The 23,078-nt window shown below is 45.7% G+C and overlaps 1 protein-coding gene across 2 annotated transcripts in view; it reads left to right on the top strand.

The window, feature by feature from the left end:
• The first annotated feature begins 3,336 nt into the window (after window positions 1-3,336).
• Kcns3 (potassium voltage-gated channel modifier subfamily S member 3) overlaps window positions 3,337-23,078 on the top strand; it is a 45,291-nt gene continuing 25,549 nt past the window's right edge. For both annotated transcript variants that reach the window (XM_057772662.1, XM_057772672.1), the window contains exon 1: window positions 3,337-3,913. The gene's annotated coding sequence lies outside the window, so the exon portion shown is untranslated. The remainder of the gene's footprint in view (window positions 3,914-23,078) is intronic.

Genomic DNA, 23,078 nt, shown 5'->3' with positions numbered 1-23,078 from the left:
AGAGAAAGCCATTTTGGATGAGTGACACTGGGTTTTACTTTGCACATGAAGTATGATTTTTTTTTTTTTTAAGTGCAGAAGGGAAACATTAAGGAGCAGGGCAGAGGCAAGGCCAAGACTCAGAGGTCAGGATGGCTGACATGGGAAGGCCGATGAGGGGCTGAGCAACGCAGACAGAAAGATGTGAAAAGCCTGAGAGGTGGCTATAAGTCAAGTGCAGCCACCTGACGGGTCACTACCTTAGGGCATTGTTTGGCCCAGTGAGCAAAGGATACCCCCCTCCCCAGGGAGTGCAGTGTGTATTAACCAAGGCCTTCTGTCAGGGCACTATGCTCTGTAGAACTCACCTTGACTGGTTCTCTGGGGTTCTTGAAGGGCGTCTCCAGGTACCTGAGGGGTATATTCCTTTGTGCCTAGAGACTTGAGCCATATTCTGTCCCGGGCTTCTTTCATTAAGAATTTATAAACTCTCTCTCCTTTTATCTATAGAAGTATAAAGCTTTTAGAGCTGGCAAAGACCATGAATATCATATGGTCCAAATCCAAAGAGCTAGCCAGGGAAGAAATACTGCCGAGCTTGTCAGAGGCAAAGGGGAATTTGAATTCAAGTCCTTGGACCTCTAAGAACATGAAATTTTAAACTTTAAACAACAACAACAACAACAACAACAACAGCAAAATACTACACCAAAAGGCAATAGGTAAGTGTACCATTGTTCCATAAAGGAGGCGTGCTTATCATTGAAATAATCTGTAGCAAGAATTCTTCAGCTAATTAAGAGCTAAATTTAATTTATATAAATTTAGTTCTGAGCTTCCCAGCAACCAAGCAGAATGAGAGTTGTGAAGGCTCATGCTTTCTTTCTACCTGGCAAAAGGCAGCATAGAAACAAAAGACCGAAGTACCCACGAGGAGCAGATGGAACTTGTGGGCCCCGCGACAGAGCCTTCAGTCATTCACTGCACGAACATGAAGATCCTCCAGAAGGTCCCTGAAATGTGGTTACCAAGGAGTTCCTTAACCAGCGGAAGATAGTTAAAAGTCAGCCTGTTAGGGGCTGTGTAGCGGGGAAGCCCAGGGTGCTGAGGTCTGGTGGAGAGGAGATGCACCTTCTCCATGAGGGAGAAGGAACATCCTAGAGGATCTTAATTGTTAGTGGGGTCCAAGCAGCCATCTGTGCAGGGAAGGGCTAGGCAATTGGGAATAGGGTATCACTTATGCAGGCAGACCCCGGTAGCCTGGTGGTTTGAGGGAGGTGTTTTATGCACTCCCGTTGGGTACAGTGACATTCATGCAGCAGGGTACAGAGTGGAGGGGATAAGTAAGAGGCACCAACATGTTGAGCATTGTTACCAGTGTACACTCCCTGTTGCCTGAAATGAGAACATCTTCATTCCTCCCTGTAGACCTGTCCCTATCTAAGAGATGAACTGGTACCGTCTGACCTTCAGGGGTGATGTCGGGTTTGTTTTCTGCCATTTGGACTTTGAGAGAGAAAAATCAAGGACAGGTTTGTGTGGGTGGAGGACGGATGTGGAGTGTATGATATGTTCATGGTATGGAGAGAGAGAGAGAGAGAGAGAGAGAGAGAGAGAGAGAGAGAGAGAGAGAGAGAGAGAGAGAGAGAGAGAATTTATCTGTCTGCATGAACTTTCGGGAGCAAATGCACTTTCCTGCTTCTTGCTTCATGTACTTTACTTGGGCACCAGGTGAAGAAGGAATTTCTCTTACAGGTGACAAACCAGAACCGAAGGACTGTGTGGCTTCTTTACAGGGGATCCAGGAAGAGGAGAGGGAGAGTGGCCTCCTGCACCCCCTGCTCTAGCATGCTGGCCCTTTCTGTGCCTGGCTCCTGAAGGGACCTTCCCTGACAATGTCTGATTGTGCAATCTCTTCTCTTCACTGGTGCCACCCAGATCTCAGGAGAAGGACCCCACAGGCCACGAACTGACGCTTTGTCCTTGTCCTTCTGAGGCAAACAAGGCTGGACTCGGGGGCTAAACACTACTTTCAAAAGCTCGGGTAGCTAACTGCTGGGGGAGATCAGGGAGCACTGATTCCATGATGCTGATATAATGTAAACATTTAGAATAATTTAGATCTTAGATTAAAGATGGTGAACTTTTTATGAAAATTACCTTTCACAGACACGTGCAAGAGCAGAGCAGACAAATGCCTTGGGTTTCCTGTGACTCCAAAGGAAGAGGCTCGAGTGGGACCAAACAATGAAGATATTAGGGACAGAAGTCCAAATAGGCTCTATTGTGGCCTGCATCCTCATTTTGCCTTCTCTGAGCCAGGGTCTCCAGGGTTTTCAGTGTCTTCTGCCAGCTGCTTGGGACCCTCTCCTCTAAGTTAGGGACTCGTGAGACACTTGCCCCCAAGCCTGACCACCTGAGTTCAATCCACAGGAAGCTGGGAACCAATCCCTGAAAGTTGTCCTCCGAGTTCCCCTTCCACATGCTGGGGTGTGGATGCATTCACACCTACACATACAGATAAATACAATGTAATAAAAAATAAGATGTAGGCTTCTCCTGTTCGAAACCGTCTGACTCTCAACATAGTTTTTGATAAAGAAGGAACTAACTAGCAGAAAGCCCGCAGACACCACAGGGTGCTTCTACGAGGTCAGAAAAGCATCTTTCTTCTTTTGTGTGGATCCCTCTTGCCTCCCCTGTAAAGATGCCAGGTTTGGCTAGGTTCCTGTCTGAGGTGATTGTCATCAAGGCCGGGTTAGGGGCGCTGGGCTCCTGCAGAGCTTGTGATGTCTGGTGGGAACCCTGAGAACACTGGGCGCCTACAACTCCGAGCAGCTGGCTTTGAGGAACGGTTGCATGTCTGCACAACTTAAAAAATCTGCAGTTTGGGGGTGGGAGGGGGAGCGCGGGGGTGGGTCCCCACGCGTCCCATTTCTCTTCCGGGCTGTTGGTTGTGTTTTCGCTCAGTGCCAGTGCAGAGCGACCAGGCGTGTCTTCTGGACCACACGCTGCCCTTGCAGAGGTCCTTGGTTGTTATTTCAACCCTGGCCGGAGCCATCTCCCAGTCACTCCCTTTCCCATGCCTCCCCTTTCCACTCAGTTCCTTTCCTTTCTCCCTATGTTGCTTATACGCTTGGTGCATGTGTCCAGCCATTTCTTCTGACTTGGTAAGTCGAGGAAAGAAACAAATCATCTCATTCCACACTGTGTATGAATCTTCAGGGAGCGGGTGGTGGCAAATAGTGGCAGAAACGGGGTCGTTTCTTCTTTCACACTTTGTTGTAAAACAAGTTGGGACCTCGTAACAGCTCAAGAAAACCCTGGCAATTTTGCAAAGTGTTGCTTTGGCTACGACTTTCGAGAGGCATTTTGCTCCTGCCATGGGAGAGGTTATTTTTCTTCAGCTGGACTGCGGTTCTCTCCCAGGCGCGCAAGGTGGGTGGCGTGGGAAGTGACCTTGACCTCCCTCTGGGGCAGGGCGGGACACTCCCGAGGTGACTCTGCATTTGGTGCTGAATCGCGATGCTAGTCTCGCATTGCTGTGTCTGGGTTCAACCATCGGTGCATGGGGCTCGTAGTGGGACCCCCTCAATCCAAATCTGTCCGTGTGCGCGAGCGCCGCACCGCGCCTCGGGCCGGGGGAACCCTGGCTGAGAGCTGGACGCCAGTCGGCGGGAGGAGCTCAGAGCGGCGGGGCGTTGACTGAGAGGCTGGCCCCGCCCGGTCCCGCCCGGTCCCGCCCGCCTCTCTAGGCACCCAGCTCCCGCCGGGCGGGATCCGTGGACTCAGCGACCCGCGCGGGCTAACCCGCTCTCCTGCCGCCGCGGCGGCGGGCGCGGGGCCGCGCGGAGAGGCCGGATCCCTGCAGCGCGGGCAGGCGGCGTCGCAGAGCCCAGCCAGCCAGACGCGCCAGGACTCCAGACTCCTGCAGGTACCTGCTCGGGTTCCCACCTCCCCGTGCGTCCGTGTCACTTCTCCATGCGACCCCTCAACTTTATTGTACCTTTCCCATCTTTTGCTGCTCCGGTCCCTGGTGGCTCAGGTGGCGGGTGCACGACCTCACAGGTCATTGTTGACTAGGGACTTTGCATCCTGCTGGGCGCCTGGCTTGCGGCTTCCTCCCCATCCTCCAGTCCGGGAGCCGGGAGTCTGCCGTCGCTGGAACCTGACTCTGCCTGTTGCGCAAGCTGCAGATTGCCCAAACCGAGTGTGGGTCTCTTTGGACGCCTGAGAAAGGGCGCTAAGATCGGCTTTTGGGGTAGGAGGTGAAGTGCAGGACCGACTGGAGGGTAGAGGATGGGTGAGCCAAGGAAAGGCGGCACCTCGCGTGGGGGGCATCCCCGGGGCGTTTCCTAAGCCGGGAAGCCCTTCCTTTCCTTTCTCGGGGGGAGGCGCTTTCCTGGCAAATGTTAGTGTTTCCCGGGCCTCCTGCTCCGCCTTCTCTGCCATTTCTCCCCCTCCCCTCTGCCCTGCAGTGTTACAAGGCGCCCCACGACAGTTGCAGGCGAGAGCGTACCCAGGGCTCTTGCCCTGGTGCAGCGCTGTGCCCGGGAACAGTCAGTGCGCTCTAGGTGGGGCTGCTTGGGGGTCACTGGGCCCATATGGAATGGTCTCCACAGTTCCCGCAATTGAATCCGCAGTTGTGGCACGAGGTGGGCCTCAGGGTCAGGAACTCTAATTTCTTTCATCTTTGCTGGTGGCTCCTATCAGACTTCAGGAGGTGCCTGGAACTAGTCAGACCTGCCGGCAGGGGCCGCGGCGAGCCTGGCTGGGACGCCTTTCGCATTGCAGAGCTTATGTCCCCTTGTGCCCCTCTATTCCCCATCCCATCCCTTCTTGTCTGATTTGGGATAGGAGTACCCTTTGCGTCCTTGGTTTCCCCTTCCGTACACACCTGTCTCATCCAAGGCGATAGCTTAATTTGAGCGGCCTTTGGCAAAGACGGAATTCGGCCAAGAACTCCCTCCACCCATAAGAGTGACTTGAGGGGTCCTGGTGTTTAAGGAGTGGGACGGAGGTGTTCCTTCTGGTCCTACTGGGAGAGTGGGTTTGTGGTTCTTCCAAGCTGTTGAGTTTTCTCTTTCGCTTTGTCTACTGAAGGCAGCGAGACAGGTGAGGAGGGAATCTGGAGAGAAGCCTTCCCACTCTTTGCATTTATTTGCTTAGACTATTTGCATAACCGTCGGGTTAGGACGGTGGGTTACTCCTCTAGACTTCTTGCAAATACCTGCCCAGGTAAGCAGGAAGCAAGCATTTGCCTCCTGCTCTTGGCCTCCCGCTAAAGATACTGGTTTGCAAGAATATCTGCCGATTCTGGACTTGAACTATGTCCCTGGGTCCCGAGCTCTTTCAGGAGGCCTATTCATTCAGAGTGCACGCGGCCAGCCCCAGTGAAGGACGCCCGAGTTAGCCCGGCCTCACAGTTTCCTTCTTTGCTTCTCCTCTTACACTGTTTGTCATTTCAGGACCGGAAGTTGTCAGTGTTGGGACGGAGACAAGGGTGTACTGAAGCGATTAAGATCTCTGAATCTAAAGCCTGTTGTGTGACCATGCTAAGGAAATTAATGGGATTTTGTGTGGAAGCCGACACTGCCTAAACACAGCCACGAGTGAAGGCAGCCTAGGTGTGCGGTTTGCCTAGGGAAGCAAGTTGGGAAGTCCAAAACTGTCTTGAATTTGTTCAGCACTGTTAAAATTCTGGGCTTTTCTGATACTCTGATATATGACTCAGCTTGACAGTGTATATGGCTTATAGCTCTAGCCCGTTGTGGCAGAGAAGTCACAGCAGCCTGTGACTGAAAGAACTTGTCTCCTTATATTCACAGTCAAGCGCAAAGAGGGATAAATTAACACATATCTACGCGGGCTCTGCTAGCTTTTTGGTTTCTCATTCAGTATAGGACTCCAAGCCCAGGGAATGATGCTGCCCACAGTGGACAGGTCATCCCACATCCATGACTGTAACTGAGACAGTCTTTCACAGATGTTCTCATAAGTCCTTCTCCCAGGTGATTCTAAACTGTGACAAATTGACAGTTAAAAGTAACTCTCACATCTGGTTTGCCAAGAAAGGCCCAACTAAGGGTCTTCTCTTTTCTCCCCCTTTCCTTCTTGGGAAGGGGAGAGAGGGAGAATCCTGGTCTTCCATCTGAGGAAGTCTTCCTTGTAGAGGACGTAACCCTCTACAGAAAAAGCATGGCTTCTCTCTCTTCCACAGACTCCAGTCTGCTCTCGAGTGTGTGGCGTGTGGTGTTGGGATGTGTTTTAGCTTGGGGAGAGCAGGTACCCTAGGGCTTTCCTCCTCTTCCTTTTAAAATAGGTAACATTTGAAATAGATGACATTTATTGGCTGGATACTCTGCTAAGTGCTTTGCTGGGGATTGTCTCATGTGAAGATGGAAGACTTGTGTGCTTTGTTTTTCTGCAGTCTTGATGTGGGAGCTTGCAGTGCATGGTGGTCCTCAAGGTGTTTTTGGAGTCTGATAGAGGTTCACTAGGAGGGAACCTATCACTAGCTGTCTAGGATATGTTCAGGCAGAGAGGAAAATGGGTCGTGTTATTTATTATTCCTGCTTCTCAGGTACCCAGATGGTGGAGCCTTAGCGTGTCACTAGTGAGACCTATCCCTTTTAAAAGTTTGAGGCAGTGTCTCCTTTAGTCCAGGCTAGTCTCAAACTCATTATATAGTCAAAGATGACCTTGAACTTATGACTGGTCTGTGAATACTGGAAGTTCAGATGCTGGCTACAATGCCTGGTTTATATGGTGCTGGAGTTCCCAGGGCTTCCTGTATGCTGGGCAAGCATTCTACCAACTGGGCTACATCCCGAGCCCTCTTGTGTGAAGTATGTATAAGGAGTCAGAGAGAATGGACGACCAACCCTGGTGAAGGCTTCTTTGTGGCTCCTTGACAGAGGTCACTTGATCTTTCCGGTTAGCTCCAAAGATTTAGATTGCTAATATTGTTATCAAGGCTTTTTACACGTATTAACTCCTTTCGTTCCCAAGGATAGCCACAGGAGGTAGGCTTCTATCATTGCTCTGCTTTACATGAGGAGAATGAGAGACAAAGCCACCCAGCTAGGGAAATGTAGAGCTGGAAGTCTGTCCGCAGCAGTCTGCTTGGAGAGCCACGGGGAGGCTCTGCGCTGTATGTCCAGTCCCGAGGCTTCCCTCAGTGGGATCTCACACTGAGTCTGGTGGGCTGACCAGCAGAGGAGGAGTGGGTTACCAAGTGACTTCACGTTCTGTGTCTTAACCTTAAGAGGAAGCTTGACGATTGGAATTTAAAAGCTCTTGTCTTTCTGAGTCGCTTTTCAACTACTGACTGACCCATTTGAATGGAAGGTAAACAGGACCTAAAAATCACCAGCTAGGCAAACATTACCATTGTTTCCAGATAATATATGAGAAGCCTAGGAAAAAAACATAGACTACTTTATCTCTGAATCAAATTCATTAAATTCAGAGCCTCGGGCACGGAGGGCAGGTGGCATCCGAGATGTGATCTTTGTGGATTTGAAGACACAAGGTAAATATGCGCATAGCTCAGGATGCTAACTGCATAATACCTGGTTAGAGTCACAGTGACAACCACATTCCCTAAGCTAGTGTTCGAAGGATCTTTCTACAGGCTTGTCTTATCGCAGTCCTCAGGACATCTTGATTATGATAAATCACAACAGGGTAGAGATGGTAGGATCGAGGGGACAAGCCTTGCACATGGACATAGCCAAATGTCTCCTCGTTCCAAACCCTGTACCTTTCTACCCTACTTTTTTCTTATTTCCAATTGAGAGTCCTTAGAGATGACTGAATTTGGGTTTTGTTCTGAAGCCAACTTTTCTCCCCATCCCCTTTTACTTTCCTCTCATTTTTGAGTCAGGGTCTTAAGTATCCCAGGTTGACCTCACACCTATTATGTAGCTGACCCATAGCTTTAAACTCATGGACTTCCTGCCTCCATCTCCCGAGTGCTGGGATGAGAAGCATCATCCACTACTATGCCCCAGTTATGAAGAGCGGGGGAAGGAAATTCAGATTTTGCTTATGCTAGGCGAGGATTCCACCAGATGAGCAGCCCAGAAAGCTGATTTTTGCATTCTGACCTTGGTCTGGTGCTGAGTGGGGACAATGGGAGGGGAGTAGTAAATAGGAGAGGACCAAGAGAATGTGTTTGTTTATTTATTTATTTTCCTTTTCCAAGGATCTGCTATTATAGGAAGCAGGGCTGGAATAAGAGTTAGGGTGAGCACTGTAAAATGCTCAGAATGTGTAAGGCTACACAAAAGCTGACTGGGAACTCCCGCCTGCTTACTCTTCACTATCTTTTGAAACTTCTCAGAATGAGCGCATTATCAAAGTAATCTTTAATAACCTAAAAATAGTTACTAGCCTCGATTGTAAAGTTTTTTTCTTCTTTGTTTGGGATGGAGTTGCCTCACTTTCTTTGGAATCCTGCACAGTCTTAGACCACGGTTTTCTTGGAAGAGATATTGGATAAATATTGCCTTTAATTGCACAAGTGTTGAATGATAAAGGCTTATGGTCTGCTTGCTTTTAGCCAACAGTGCTACAATTAAGCAATCCGTGTTTATAGCAGCTGACTTCAGTGAGCTTGGAGACCTTCCAAATGAATGAAATGTCCTGTTTACCATTAGCAGAGCATCTATTGGATGCTCATTAAAACTAATCATTAGAGTATGTGGTCAGATCTCTGATCTACAAGAATTTGAGTACCTGGTTGGTGATGTATACTATGCTAGGTTCTGGGTATCCTGTGGTAAAGGTGACCGATACGGAGGAGAAAAGGCAGGCATGTGCGTGCACGTGCACAGGAAGAGACAGACATTAAGTTATTTGATGAGGCCAGCACACAGTGGATGGCAATTTGCTGCTGGTCTGAATGTTAATCTTAATCAAAACCCCCATGGAAACGCTGACAAAACTGTTTGACTAAATATCTGGGTGCCCAGTAACCCAGTCAAGTTGACATATACAAAACTAATGGGTTAACAAAATGTTCTGACCTGAAGGTCAATCATGACTGTCACCATTTTCTTGCTGTTCCTTAAAGACAGGGCTCTCATTGATCCATTTAAGGTTATAGGTAGTGAGAGTGAGCTAGTGCTATAGAACTGAAATAGATACAAAGAACCATTTCATCCATTTGCTGTGTCATCTACCTCTTCCTTCTTGCTCTTCCTCCTGTTCCTCATCCTTCTTCTGTTTTCTTCAGCAAATTTCTCCATGCAGCCCTGGCTATCCTGGAAATTGATATGTAAGCCAGGCTGGCCTTAAACTCAGAGATACACCTACCTCTGCCTGGGATTAATGTGAGCCTCCATGTCCAGTACGTTAAGACTTTTTTATTTTTGGTCAAGAAGACACAAACTAACAAGTAGTGTTTGCAGATATAAGGTAGCCAGCCGAGTGGATCTGGGTGCTTGCATCTTTTTTCCTTTTCTTCTGCTATGGAAAAGTCTGGGTTCCTAAAACTCTGATTCATGTGCCAAGGTAAACATAAAAGCATTCCCTATGATTTATTTGAGGTAAAAATGATAATTGGCCAAAGAAATGGGAGCCTTTGTGGTTAAAGGCTGTGGTTTGTGCATTCGGGTTGTGCTCGGGTCTGGCAAGTGTGTTTCCACATTCTGGTCTTTGAGGTCAATAAATAACACACACCAGGCAGTGGTTGTTTTGTGGGTTTTTATAATGCCAGTTTTATAAGTGTGGGGACTGCCTGAGATCACTGAAGAGAAGAATTTCATTCTAAGGGATGAGTAGGAATTCATTTAGGAAGGATTGGAGCAAGAGAATCCCAAGCTGAGATTGAGTGTGAAGCATTGGGAGAAGGTTGTAGGAGAATTTCTGGGAGGAGCCTGGGGAGTGGGGTAACAGCTAGATCATGCTGTGGCCTCTAAGCCAAGTTCAAGGTGTTATGGTGTATCCAGAGGGCAGGAGGAAGACAGGAATGGATTTGTAGCAGGGATGTGGCACTAGCCTATGTTCATGAACAACGGTCCCTTCTGATCACCTTGGTCATTAGATTTTACCTGGCTAATTAATGGCTGTAAGACTGGGTTCTGGGGTTGAGCCTCTTTGTTTTTTTTAAAATTTATTTCTTCTGGGACAAAAGTATAAAGGAAGATGCCACATAAAATAGTGTTAATTTATCATCTATTTTCTCTCTCATATTGACCTGTCTATTTATCTTTCTGTCTGTCTGTCTATCTGTCACATACCATCTTTCTGGCAAATACCTAGCATCTGTCCTTCCATTTATCTATCTGACATATATCTACCAATCTACTCATCTTTACGTATTTGTGATTCTATCTACCCATCTATCATCTCTTACCTATCTTCCATGTATATATCAATCAATAATATATCTATTTTAATCATCTATCAATTATCTGTCTATATATCAATCTACCCACCCATCCATCCATCCATCCATCCATCCATCACCCATCATCTATCACCCATCCATCCACCCATCCATCCCAAACCTTCATCCATCCATCCATCCATACATCCATACATCCATCCACCCATCCATCCCAAACCTTCATCCATCCATCTACCCATCCATCCCAAACCTCCATCCATCCACATCCATCCATCCATCCATCCATCCATCCATCCATCCATCCATCCCAAACCTTCATCCATCCATCCATCCATCCATCCATCCATCCATCCATCCACCCATCCATGTCTATTAGCTTACCCCTGTCTTTGCTAAAACCATTAAAAGCCACCAATCTCCCCCATATCCTCTTACTGTCTCCTCAAATCCCATTATCCTTTGTTACCATCTTCTGAAACTTGTAGAGCATGTACAATATAAAGGTAAAAAATCTTTAATGCTCTAAGAATAGTTGCTAGACAAGATTACAGTGTTTTTCTTTGTGGGGAGGGAGTGTCTTAAGATGGGAAAGTAGTGGCATCATGAAACTTCCTTTCTGTGCTTTGAGAACTTTGCCCTTTAAGCAGGTTTACAGACATCTTGTGTTGGTTTGAGAGTGAATGTCAGTGTGGTGCTGTGTCTTTTTGGCGATGAACACTGAGTGTTTTCTAGCTCTTCTAGACTTACATTCTGGAAGGTGTTACACATATTGCCTCGTCAGCTAGTTCCTTTCCTATGGGATGGTAAAATGAAGAGGATAAAAGGATGCTGTGCACAGTTTCATTATATGGCTGTAAATGTTTCATTATATGACAATGCATTTTGTCAATCTTTTTTTTTTTTGAGACAGGATTTCTCTATGTTACAGCTCTGATTGTCCTGGAATTCACTTTATAGATTAGGTTCTGGCCTCAAACTCAGAGATTAAAGGCATGTGCCACCATGGCCCAACGTTATCAGTCATTTTTATCGAAAGAATTAAGAGCACTGGAGTACATATTTAGCTTTTGTCTGTTCCTTGGGAATGGCTCAGAACCCATTTTCAGGCAGGCATTAGATCATGGGGCCCAGCAAGGTTCAGCAAATAATCCTCCGCTCTGGGCCTAGGGTGCTATGTAGTATAGAAAGGAGGAAGTAACTTTATCTTGTAAGACAAAGTATCAGTTGCTTTTCTTCTGCTGTGATATAACATGATCAAGAGCGACTTATAGAAGGAAGAGTTTATTTGGCTTATGGTTCCAGAAGAGGCATCCATGAGACTGGGGGAAACCATGGATTCAGGCAGGTGGAGCACGAAGCTGACAGAGTACACTTTCTACCGTAAACGTGATGCAAAGAGAGTGAATCGGAAGTGAGGAGAGACTATGAAATCTTAAAGCCCACTCCCAGTAATGTACTTCTTTTAGCAAGGCTGTACAGCTGTTTACCAAGTGTTCAAACACCCGAGCCTATGGGGGACAGTTCTCATGGGAACCACCGGAAGAGGGTTGTGCACTCACACTGCAGACCCGAACCCACAAACACAACAAAGGAAACAGCAGTGCTCACGGTTGTCGACTGGTGAGCTGATTTGACACAAGTAGACAACCTCAGAGAGCATTGCACCATTTTATCCAAATTTGTCTCGTGAACGCTGCTTTGACCACCCCGTCTCCGGGAACTTCTTTAGGAACGACTCCAGTGGGTGAGTGCAGAGCGGTTGTGAATTTTTCTACGTATTTGAAGTGGGAAGCACACAGATGGGAACCTCTGTGCAAATCAGGTTAAGGAAGCCACCCCATTTTACTCTGCGGCACCTGGCTTTTGTTTGTTCAGCATGCATTTCTGTTTTCTGTGTGGTGAAGATTTTCTTGCAATATGGTGGTACGGGCAGGAAGTGCTTAGGCCTTGAGCCACCAGTGTCCCTGCCGGCTGGCGAGCACAGCACTCTGCAGATTGGTTTTGCCTTCTAGCTCTCTGCTGTCTCATTCTTCCTCATATCAAGAGCTGGGAAACCCAGAGAGGGATAGATGCATATCGGAAATGAGTTGGCAGAGAGGAGGTATGAGAATTCATTTTAATAAGTCAAATTAAAAGAATTTTTTCTTAACTTACACTGCCTGGGGATCTCATTATTTTATATTTTTTTTCATATTCATAAAGTGTAGAGTTAGTTGTAGCAGACTGGCCAAAGCATTAAAAGCATCCTTCCAGGATGGTTTGCAACACCTACCTGGATGTGGATGCTTTGAAGCATAAACACATTGCCTCCTCGTTTCTTTTTATATAATGGTGTGGATACCACACAAGCCATCGTATTAATTTTACCGTATCTTTTAACAAGTTAAGTAAAACTTGTTTTTCACTGCACGGAGTAGTCACCGTGGCAACTCGCTGCAGCAAAAGACACTTGGCCCTCTGAGAATTTTGTTGTAAATATACCGAGGATTTATGGTTTGGCAAACACGCTCTGTTTTCGTTTAGCAGCAATAAACATTTTTCTGAAACCCTCTGGAAATGCCATAACATGTCAGGGCTCAGACTGGGTATGGAGAAACAGGAACTTCTATGATGGTTTGCATATGACTCTCAAAATTCCCGTCTTGCAAAATTGTAATTGTGATGATATTAACAGTGTGGCAAAGCTGACTGGCATTCTCATGTGGAGGGTATTTGGGGGTGTGGGTATCTTTGGAAGGGCATAAGATTAGATGAAGTCATGTGGATGGAACCCCTGTGACGGCATTGGTGTAGAGAAAGAAAGCAATGACCTTGCACACTGGTTCACTCTGTGCAACTCCTCGTGGGCTGTCATGCAGACAGAGGGCTCCGTCAGATGTTGCACCGTGCTCTTGGACTTCCCAGCCAGAACTACGAGCCAAAGAAACACCCATCCTTTATAAAATGACTCGGTCTCAGGTGTTTTATAGCAGCAGAAAGTGTGCGAGCCTAATTTTGACTTTTTTTTTCTGGCAGTTTTTTTAAATTGATTTTTATTGAGCTCTACATTTTTCTCTGCTCCCCTCCCTGTCTCTCCCTTCCCGTTCAACCCCCTCCCAAGGTCCCCATGCTCCCAATTTACTTAGGACATCTTGTATTTTTCTACTTCCCATGTAGATTAGATCTATGTATGTCCCTCTTAGGGTCCTCATTGTTGTCTAGGTTCTCTGAGATTATGGTTTGTGGACTGGTTTTCTTTGCTTTATGTTTAAAAACCACTTATGTACATGTGATAATTGTCTTTCTGAGTCTGGGTTACCTCCCTCAAAATGATGTTTTCTAGCTCCATCCATTTTCCTAAAAAATTCAAGATTCCATCTTACACCTGTAAGAATGGTCAAGACCAAAAACACTGATGACAACTTATGCTGGAGAGATTGTGGGATAAAGGGAACACTCCTGCATTGCTGGTAGAGCCCCTTTGGATGTCAGTGTGGCGATTTCTTAGAAAATTAGGAAACAACCTTCCTCAAGATCCAGTAATACCACTTTTGGGTATATATCTAAAGGATGCTCAATCGTGCCACAACGACATGTGATCGACTATGTTCATAGCAGCTTTGTTTGTCATCGCCAGAGCCTGGAAACAACCTAAATGCCCTTTGACCAAAGAATGGATAAGGAAAATGTGGTACATTTAGACAATGGAGTATTACACAGCAGAAAAAAATAATTTTGACTTCTTAACACACTTGCTGGAGCCCCAGGAAAGGTGGTTTTGTGTGAAGTCGCTTAGTGAGGAACCTTCTCTATTCTGCTCACTTTGACCAGGGAAGCTCTTTTTTGTTTTTTTTTTTTTTAATATTTATTTATTTATTATGTATACAATAATCTGTTTGTGTGTCTGCCTGCTGGCCAGAAGATAACACCAGACCCCATTACAGATGGTTGTGAGCCACCATGTGGTTGCTGGGAATTGAACTCAGGACCTTTGGAAGAGCAAGCAATGCTCTTAACCTCTGAGCCATCTCTCCAGCCCCGGGAAGCTCTTTTTTGAATCTTAATTTTGTTATTATTATTTGTGTGTGTGTGAATGTGTGTTCGAGTGTGTTGGTTCTGTACGTACGTGGACCCAGGGATTGATGGCGGTATTTTCCACCTTGCATTTTGAGGCAGGTTTTCTGGCTGAACCTGGAGCTCACTGATTCTGCTAGACTAGTTGGCTTCTGAGTTCCAGGGATTTTCATTACCTCCCTACGTGGTAACTACAGGCACTTACGGCTGTGCTCAGCTTTTTATATGTGTGTTAGGATCTGAACACTGGTCGTTTTCTTTTAATGATTGTATTTCATCAAATAATTTTGTAAATATTATACCTGTAAAATTTAAAAATAGACAAAAATAATGCCTAAAATACATAAATTAAAAAAAAAGTCAAAATTTCAGGCATCCCACTCAATTGAAAACACTCTTGAGTTTCCAGGCATCCAGTGTAAGCATGTCTGAGTGGAGAAAGCTTATGAGTGGGGCGATATGCAGGTGAAGCTATGAGACGCACCTGGTGGTAACTCATGGACAATAAATAAACATGTAGCGATGGGATGAGATGCCGAGTCACCGATGATCCAGTAGTGTTAAGTGTGCTTTTCTTTCTTCTTCCGTCCTATGTATTCCTTGCAGTGGTTGTTTAAAATTCTTCCTAATACACTTTTCCTATTTTCCTATTTGAGATTTTTTTGTGCTTTATGTCTAAAAACCACTTATGAGTGAGTACATATGATATTTGTCTTTCTGGGTCTGGGTTACCTCACTCAATATGATGTCGTTATTTTTTTCTGCTGTGAATACTGGTCCTTCTGCTTGAGAGGCAGGCACTTTGCAGACTGAGCCATCTCTCCCACCCCCATGGCTTCTTTTTTTTCTGTTAAAGAAGCACATTCCTTTAGTCATATCTTCCCCAGACTTCTCCCACTTGTCTGTTGTGAATCAGACAGATATCATGAAATGTCAGCAATATTGCTGGGAAATGGGGTTCTGCAGAGGTGGATTTGTAAGGCTACCTGTTTAGCCTGAGATCTGTGTGTGTCGGGGGAAGGGAAGGGAGCAGGGCATGTAGTGACACCACGTGGAAGAGGTGGCATTTCAGCTGGTTTCTTTTTATTAGTGAAATTTAAAACTTGATGTCTATTTTGCTTGTATGTGTGTCTATGTACACTTGTGTGCCAGAGAAGAGTGCTAGATTCCCTAGAACGGGGGTTATAGATGTTTGTGAGCCACCTTGTGGGTGCTGGGAATCAAACCCAAACTTTACCTACAAAGGAGATTCCCATTACAGGGAATTGGTTCAACAATTTGGAACCAATGGGAGGATATTGGTGTCACTGGTGACGGTAAATGGTCTGTTGGGGCTGCAATGGGGGTGGCCATGAAGTAGACTGGTGGGTGCTGAGGGCAGAGAAGTCGGAAGCAGTTCTTGTTTGAACTTTGAGTTCACTCTCTTCCCTGAAGGTGTACATAGGATATGGGTACATTTTAACTTACGTATAGGGAAGTCCCTCTGGCTACATGCCAAGAGGGTACGGGCATTAGTGAGAACATGATGACTTCTTTCACTTTTCTGCTGGTATGATCTGAGAGACATTGGAAAGGGGCCTCTGTTCCTCGATGGCTGAAATCACACACACACACACACACACACACACACACACTCACACACTCACACACTTGCGTGCGTGCACACATACACTCACACACATACACTCACACACACATACACTTACACACGCATACACACACATACACACTTGCGTGCATGCACACATACACTCACACACTCACGCACACACACACACTCACACACACCCTCGTCCTTACACAGCTTTTACTCTTTTCTTGGAGAGGGTTGAGTGGAGATTTTGCTGCATATCTGCTTCCTCTGGACCCGTTATTTGTTCTTACTTGGATGTTATCTGGGTGGATAGTAACAGCTGGGGTTCTCTGGAAGTTCCTGCTCTCTGCTTCTTGTTTGTGCTGTAGTATAGCCCTTGGGTGGGCAGGTCTTATGGGCTTATCTAGTGACATGCTCTATCAATGGAGTGATTTCCCGTTCCTTCCTACAGTGAAGCCATTGGGTGGGCAGGTGAATCGCTTTAGTTACATGCTCTATTAACTAAGTGACTTCTGATTTTTTTCTGGGGGGGGGGCTGCCTTATGCTTATTCCAGGTGGGGTACCTCACCTTCTTTGATTTTAGGAGTGTCCTGGAACCATTTGAAAAAAAAGTGATGTTAGTGTTGGTTCGCCCGAACCAGTTCCTGTTATATCTGTCCGTAGATCCCCAGAGGAGGTATGTGATGCCCAAGGCCTATTTCACAACATTTTAAAAGTCACCTTAGCCTCTCCCACTGAGCTAAAAGGGAGCAGGATGAAACTCAAGATGGTTCTTTGCAGAAATGGAGCCAGGGATGCCTGGAATGTACTGAGAAAACAGGGTCCCTAAGGACCAACACTGCTGTTCCACAGGCTTAGTTCAGGGACTTCTCCTGTGTACGCCTGGAGCCTTTCAGATTTGCATCAGGCAAGTGCAGGGAACTCTTAGGTTCTTAGGACTCTAGTTCTTATTTAGATGTCACTTAGGGGTCTTGTAGTATTTAGGGATGAAAATAGTAAACCGTGATGTAGAACTTACAGCACCCCAGACGTTCATATCAATATGATGTTCATTTTAGCCTATGTAGTCATGCCTGATTATAGGTACTATTATAGTCCCTGTTGTCTATCACCCATCACCTATCTTTGTATCTGTATTAGAAGGTTTTTATTATTGATCTGTTAATTCTCTGTGTACCTATGTATCTACTATCTGTGATGGTTAATATTGTCAACTTGACAAGATATAACACTTGGGTTCTCAACCTTCCTAATGCTGCGACCCTCTAATACAGTTCCTCATGTTGCGGTGACCCCCAAACCATAAAATTTATTTCCATTGCTACTGTACAACTATAATTTGGCTGCTGTTATCAATCATGATGTAACTATCCATGCTTTCTGATGATCTTAAGTGACCCCGTGGAAGGGTTGTTCAACCTCCGAAAGGGGTCATGACCCACTGGTTGAGATCCACTGATCTGTGAGCAAAACCTCTGGGAATGTCTTGAGGAATGGCCTAGATTAGGGTAATCGAGGTGGCAGAACCTATCTTAATTGTGAGCGGCATCATTCAGTGGGCTGGGGTCCTGAACTTGAAGACAAGGAGAAAGGGAGCTGAGCACTAGATTCACCACCCTCTGCTTCCTGCCTGTGGACTCAGTTCTCTGTCTCTCACACAAGCCACTGTGTCTTCTCCATCATCATGGACTTCTCTTCACACTGTAAGACAAAATAACCTTTCTTTCCATAGGGAGCTTTGTTCAGAAAACTCATTTCAGCAATGAGAGAAGTAACAAGGTCTAGATCTATCTATCTATCTATCTATCTATCTATCTATCTATCTATCTATCTATCTATCATCTATCTATCTATCTATCTATCTATCTATCATCTATCTATCTATCTATCTATCTATCTATCTATCTATCTATCTATCATCTATCTGTCTATCTATCTATCTATCTATCTATCTATCTATCTATCTATCTATCTATCTATCATCTGTTTATCTATCTATTATCTATCATCTATCTATCTATCTATCTATCTATCATCTGTTTATCTATCTATTATCTATCTATCTATCAATCATTATCATCTATCTCTCTATTATGTGCAGGCTAGTCTTATGCTAACTGGACACAAGCTAGAGCTCTCAGAGAGGAAAGAGCCTCAGCTGAGGAAATGGTCCCATGAGATCCAGCTATTGTTGTATGGGGTGGGGGTGTTTGTTTGAGCCCCGAAATAATCACACAAAACCCATATTATTTGTAATACTGTTTGGTCAATAGCTTAAGCGTATTTCTGGCTAACTCATATCTTAAATTAACCCATCTCCATTATTCTGTGTATCACCATAAGGCTGTGGCTTACCTGGTAAAGCTCAGGTATCTATCTCTGGCAGGGTCACATGGCTTCTCTCTGACTCTGCCTTCTTTCTCCCAGCATTCAGTTTAGTTTTCTCTGCCTACCTCTATTCTGCTCTGCACAGGCCCAAGACAGTTTCTTTATTCATTAACCAATAAAAGCAACACGTATACAGAGTACTTCTTACATCAAGCTGTAAGGCATTTTCTTAATTAGTGATTGATGGGAGAAGGCCCAGTCCATTGTGGGTGGTGCCATCCCTGTTCTGGCAGTCCTGGGTTCTATAAAAAAACAGACTGATCAAGCACTGGGGAGCAAGCCAGTAAGCAGCACCCCTCTAGGGCCTCTGTGTCAGCTCCTGTCTCTAGAGTTTGAGTACCTGTCCTGGCTTCCTTCCATAGCCGTGATGAACAGGGCTATGGAAATGTAAGCTGAATAAACCCTTCATTCCCAATTTGCTTTTTGGTCTTGGCGTTTTGTTTCAGCAATAGAAATCTTAACTATGACTTGTCTGTCTGTTTATCTGTCTATGGAAATGTCAAGTCACACCGCTAGGAAGCAGCAGAGTGGTATTTACATGGCAGCAGACTGGTTACAGGGCCTTGCTCCTTATGGCTTTGAATCAGCTCCCTTCCTCTTCTGGCTGAGGATGCTTTTAACTTCTGAAGTTCTGGTCTTGTCATTCAATGAATGGGATAACAATAATAACCTTTGTCTTACAGTTCTAATGCAGCATCTGCAAAGCAATTCATGCAGGGTTTGGCACAAGATAAGCAATGTATACGTAGGCCTTTAAGAAAAACTGTTCAGTGACAGGCCCTGTTAGAAGGCTACTGGCACTAGTTTATTAAGGTAGCAGAATAGTTCTTTTGGTTGATCTCTGGTGCTGTGCCGGAATTTTGTAGCTTCTCATACAGTGTATGGTGATGAAAAGTCCTGTATATCGTTCCCATTAGGGGGATTAAGTCAGTTTGTTTAGGGACAAGAGCCTGGCATACGAGGACAGAGAAGTCATCAGCGAATGGGGCAGAATGATGTCTCCTTCTACTCATTTCCTTAGCATGGCTTCACTTAGCATGGTCTCACTTACTCTGCTCTCTGTGTGTATGTACATGTGCATGTCCATTTCTGTGGGTGCACAGTTGTATGTAGGTGCATGTGTACATGTGTGGAGGTTAGCAATCACCCTTGAGTGTCATTCCACAGGCACGTGGTTTTTAACACAGGGTCTCTTACTGGCCTGGAATTCACCAACTGTGTGGCTCACAAGCTACCTCCCAGAGATGGGATCACAAGCACACACCACACCACCAGCACCATGCCTGGCGTTTTCACCTAGGTTCCCCGAACAAGACTCAGATCCTAATGTTTATATGGTAAACACGTCACACCGAGCGAAGCATTCTCTAGCCCCTGGACTCAACCATTTTGAACCTCAGTTTCCTTACCCATCAGTGAGTGGTGAACCATGAATATGCTCGCCTCTCTGGTATGATCTGGGAATTCAAATGGGTCATTAATTTATTCTTGTATTCATTATTTCTTGTTGGGCATTAAGGATACAAAGCTTAAGGAAGATGAGACCCCCTTGCTTTTGTGGAATTTCCAGTGAAGGGGGAGCACTGGAAACAGATTATTCTGTTAGAGAGAGTAAATTAAATACCCCGACCAGAAGGAGACAGAGGCTGGTGGTTGTAGGGGGTGAAGCAGGCATAGTTTGGGGAGTAGGAAAGGAACTTGAGATCAGGGAGAACAGGATGGAGCTGAGTCTTGGCAGGCACTCTGATGTGGGATTTCCCTCTGTATGCTGCTTTGGGCCTATAGCAGAGCTCTAGGGGAATAGAGCTGGTGGGGGGGGGGGCGGGAAACTAAACTGAATGCTGAGAAAAAGAAGAGTGGAGTCAGAGAGAAGCCATGCAGCCCTGCCGTAGACAGACGCCGGAACTTTAGCTGGTAAGCCACAGCCACATGACAATACACAGATTAATAGAAATGGGTTAAATTAAGATGTAAGAGTTATCCAATAAGAAGCTAGAGCTAATAGGCCAAGTAGTGACCACTGCTGCTGCCCCAGCTGAGGAGAAGCTCTGAGCTCTCTTGCATGTACACCGCCCTCATCCTCCACGACAAAGTGACAATCATGGATGTAGGGGCTGGTGGGCCTGCTCTATCAGCTGGAGCCACACTAGCAGGCAGTCCTGCCCCCTCCTACAATAGCACTTCGAGCAGCTAAAGCAAGTGTAGAGACCTGGAGTCCTTAGAAGCCAGGGACATTTTGGTAAATTTCAAGCAATTCTTCATTAGTCCTAGGGTATGACTTAGGTTGAGGCAGGTGAGTACAATGGATAAGGAATGATGACAATGTCTGTAGCACTGTGTTCATCATTTATTATGTAAGCACAAGGGACTCTATGTCTTTTACCTCTTTTGTCTTCCTAGTTGTTCCATGTGAGGTATGGTCAGTGTTTAGTACCTGTACTTTAATAATCAGGAACCTGAGGCCAAGACAGCTTAACCAGCTTTTCCAATACTACTTACTTACTGAGTGGGGAAGCTGCATTTCCCCTTAAGCATTCTGTATCTAGTGCTTGTCCTGAAGGCTGAAGAGCTTACTGTGTGTGGGTGTAACAAAATCCAACCCTGGTTTCAATTTGGGGGTAAGGAATGAAGACGGGCAGAAAGCAAAGGGCACAGTCAAAGTCTACTGTGGTCAACCAGTAGAAAGACACAGGATATCTGAGGGAGGGCCAGAGAAAGGTGGAGATGTGAGAGAACATGGCTGCGCTTATCCTTGGCATTGGCTTGGTGTCACTGGTGTGGGTGGTAAGGAGAATATCTGCCTCTGGCCGACATGAATTCGGAATGTCTAACTTGCGATTCAGCTGTGGTGGAAGCAGAGAACGATTGGAAGACTGAGATGTGTTTTAAGGCCCCAGGGGGTTATTAAGATAGAGAAGTCCAGTAGGGGCAGATTAGAGACCCAGAATGTGTGTGTGTGTGTGTGTGTGTTGTGTGAGAGGGAGTGGGGAGGCAAAAGAATGGGGGAGAGGGAGGGAAGAAAAAAGAGAGAGAGGGAAGAGAGGAAAAAAGAGAGAGGGGAGAGAAGGAGAGGGAGAGAGAGAGAGAGAACCCAGAGACTGTAAATCAACTCTGTAACACTCTGTCTTTAGATGCGGGTTAGACAAAAGTGGCCACAGATAAGAGGAGTACAGAACGGGGTCATTAGGAATGACTAGGGTGTAGAGAAGACCATGTGCTAGCCTAGAAGTTGTTTCCAGGCCATGAATATCTTTGGTTTGGCTCATGATCTTAAAGCATGAGCAGCAATAGTTCCAAATGTTTAAAAAATTTGTAAAAATAAGATCTGTGAGTGTTCCTGACAAATTGGACGATGTGGCTTCCTGAGACCCATGGGTGAGAGACAGTAGTGAGCTAGAGTGAGCTCAGCCTGCTTCTCATAGTGGTGAGGGAGCCTCCTCCTCTTATCTTGGGCATCTGCTTGGTTCCTGAAGGTATTTAATTTGTGGCCTTAGATTTAAAATTTGAGCAGAGGAGGTAGAATTTCCTAGGGACTTACAAATGTCATTAGAGAAGAGGGAGGGACAGTTAAGAATGGTGTTAGTGTTAGGGAATGGCAGGGCCTAGGGAGTTCCAGAGTGACGGATGCCACTGTCCTGTCAACCATGTAGACTGGGAAGCAGCTTTGGGGTTTGGCTGCTTGGAGCAAAACACATGTGGAGTCGCAGGAGAAGAGTGAAGGTTGAGTATAGAAAATGACTTCAGAAAGCTGTGTTGCAGAGCTCTAGGTATGGCTTAGTTGGGAAGGTGTTCACTGAGCAAGTATGCAAATGGAGGCTCAAACTCCAGAATCCTAGTTAAAAAAGACGGGCACAGTGATGGGCATAGTGGTGCACACACATAATCCCAGCGCTGGGAGGTGGACATAGGCAGATTCTGGGGCTCACTCACCAACAGGCCTAGCTGGATTGTTGAGTTCCTTGTTTGATAAGAGACCCTCTCACAAAACACAGGGTGGACAGTCCCTGAAGAAGATACCCAAAGTTGGCCTCTGACCACATAGATGCACCCATGCGGACACACAGTTACACCAGTGTATTGCTGTGAGGTTTCAGTGTGTGTGTGTTTCATATCTGAAGGACCTGAGAACATCTTCATCAGCAGGTCTGTGACTGATGTCATTTAGTACTTTATTTGTCTTTGAGTAACATTTTTTTGGGTTATGGTAGTCCAGAGGACTGAACCTAGGTTCTTATGAGTGCTTGGCCAGCACTCCATTACCGAGTCACACCTGAAGCCCTTGGCTATGTTTTCTAAGAAAATCAGAGGATTCCAGACCTAGTGAGGTTTAGTGGAGAATTCTAAGAGAAGTGTTTTTCTTTTCTTTTCTTTTTTTGCTATTAAAACAAAACCATTCTGGAGACAGATGGGACGAGGTGCTTTTGTGTTCCTGTGCTGCTGGCTTAGATCTTTCCATGGCATCTCTAGTTCACTGTAGTGACTATGAATTTATATGAATCTGTGACCACGTGGTGATGGTTTATTACCAGCGCCACAAATCTAAACACTGCTTATTTTAATTTATGATGTGCCAGGTAGATTCTGTGTGATGATTTTGTCAACCAATTTCACTACAAAATGTCAAGTGTGTTTTTATTGGCTTTATTTCCTATTACTGATTTTTTACTTGTTTGAATTTGTTTGACAATACACTTGATTCAATGATG

The sequence above is a fragment of the Chionomys nivalis genome, chromosome 1, assembly GCF_950005125.1.
Source record: "Chionomys nivalis chromosome 1, mChiNiv1.1, whole genome shotgun sequence".
NCBI lineage: Eukaryota > Metazoa > Chordata > Mammalia > Rodentia > Cricetidae > Chionomys > Chionomys nivalis.
Note: the sequence above shows the minus strand (reverse complement) of the source record. Positions and strands in the feature narration are given on the sequence as shown.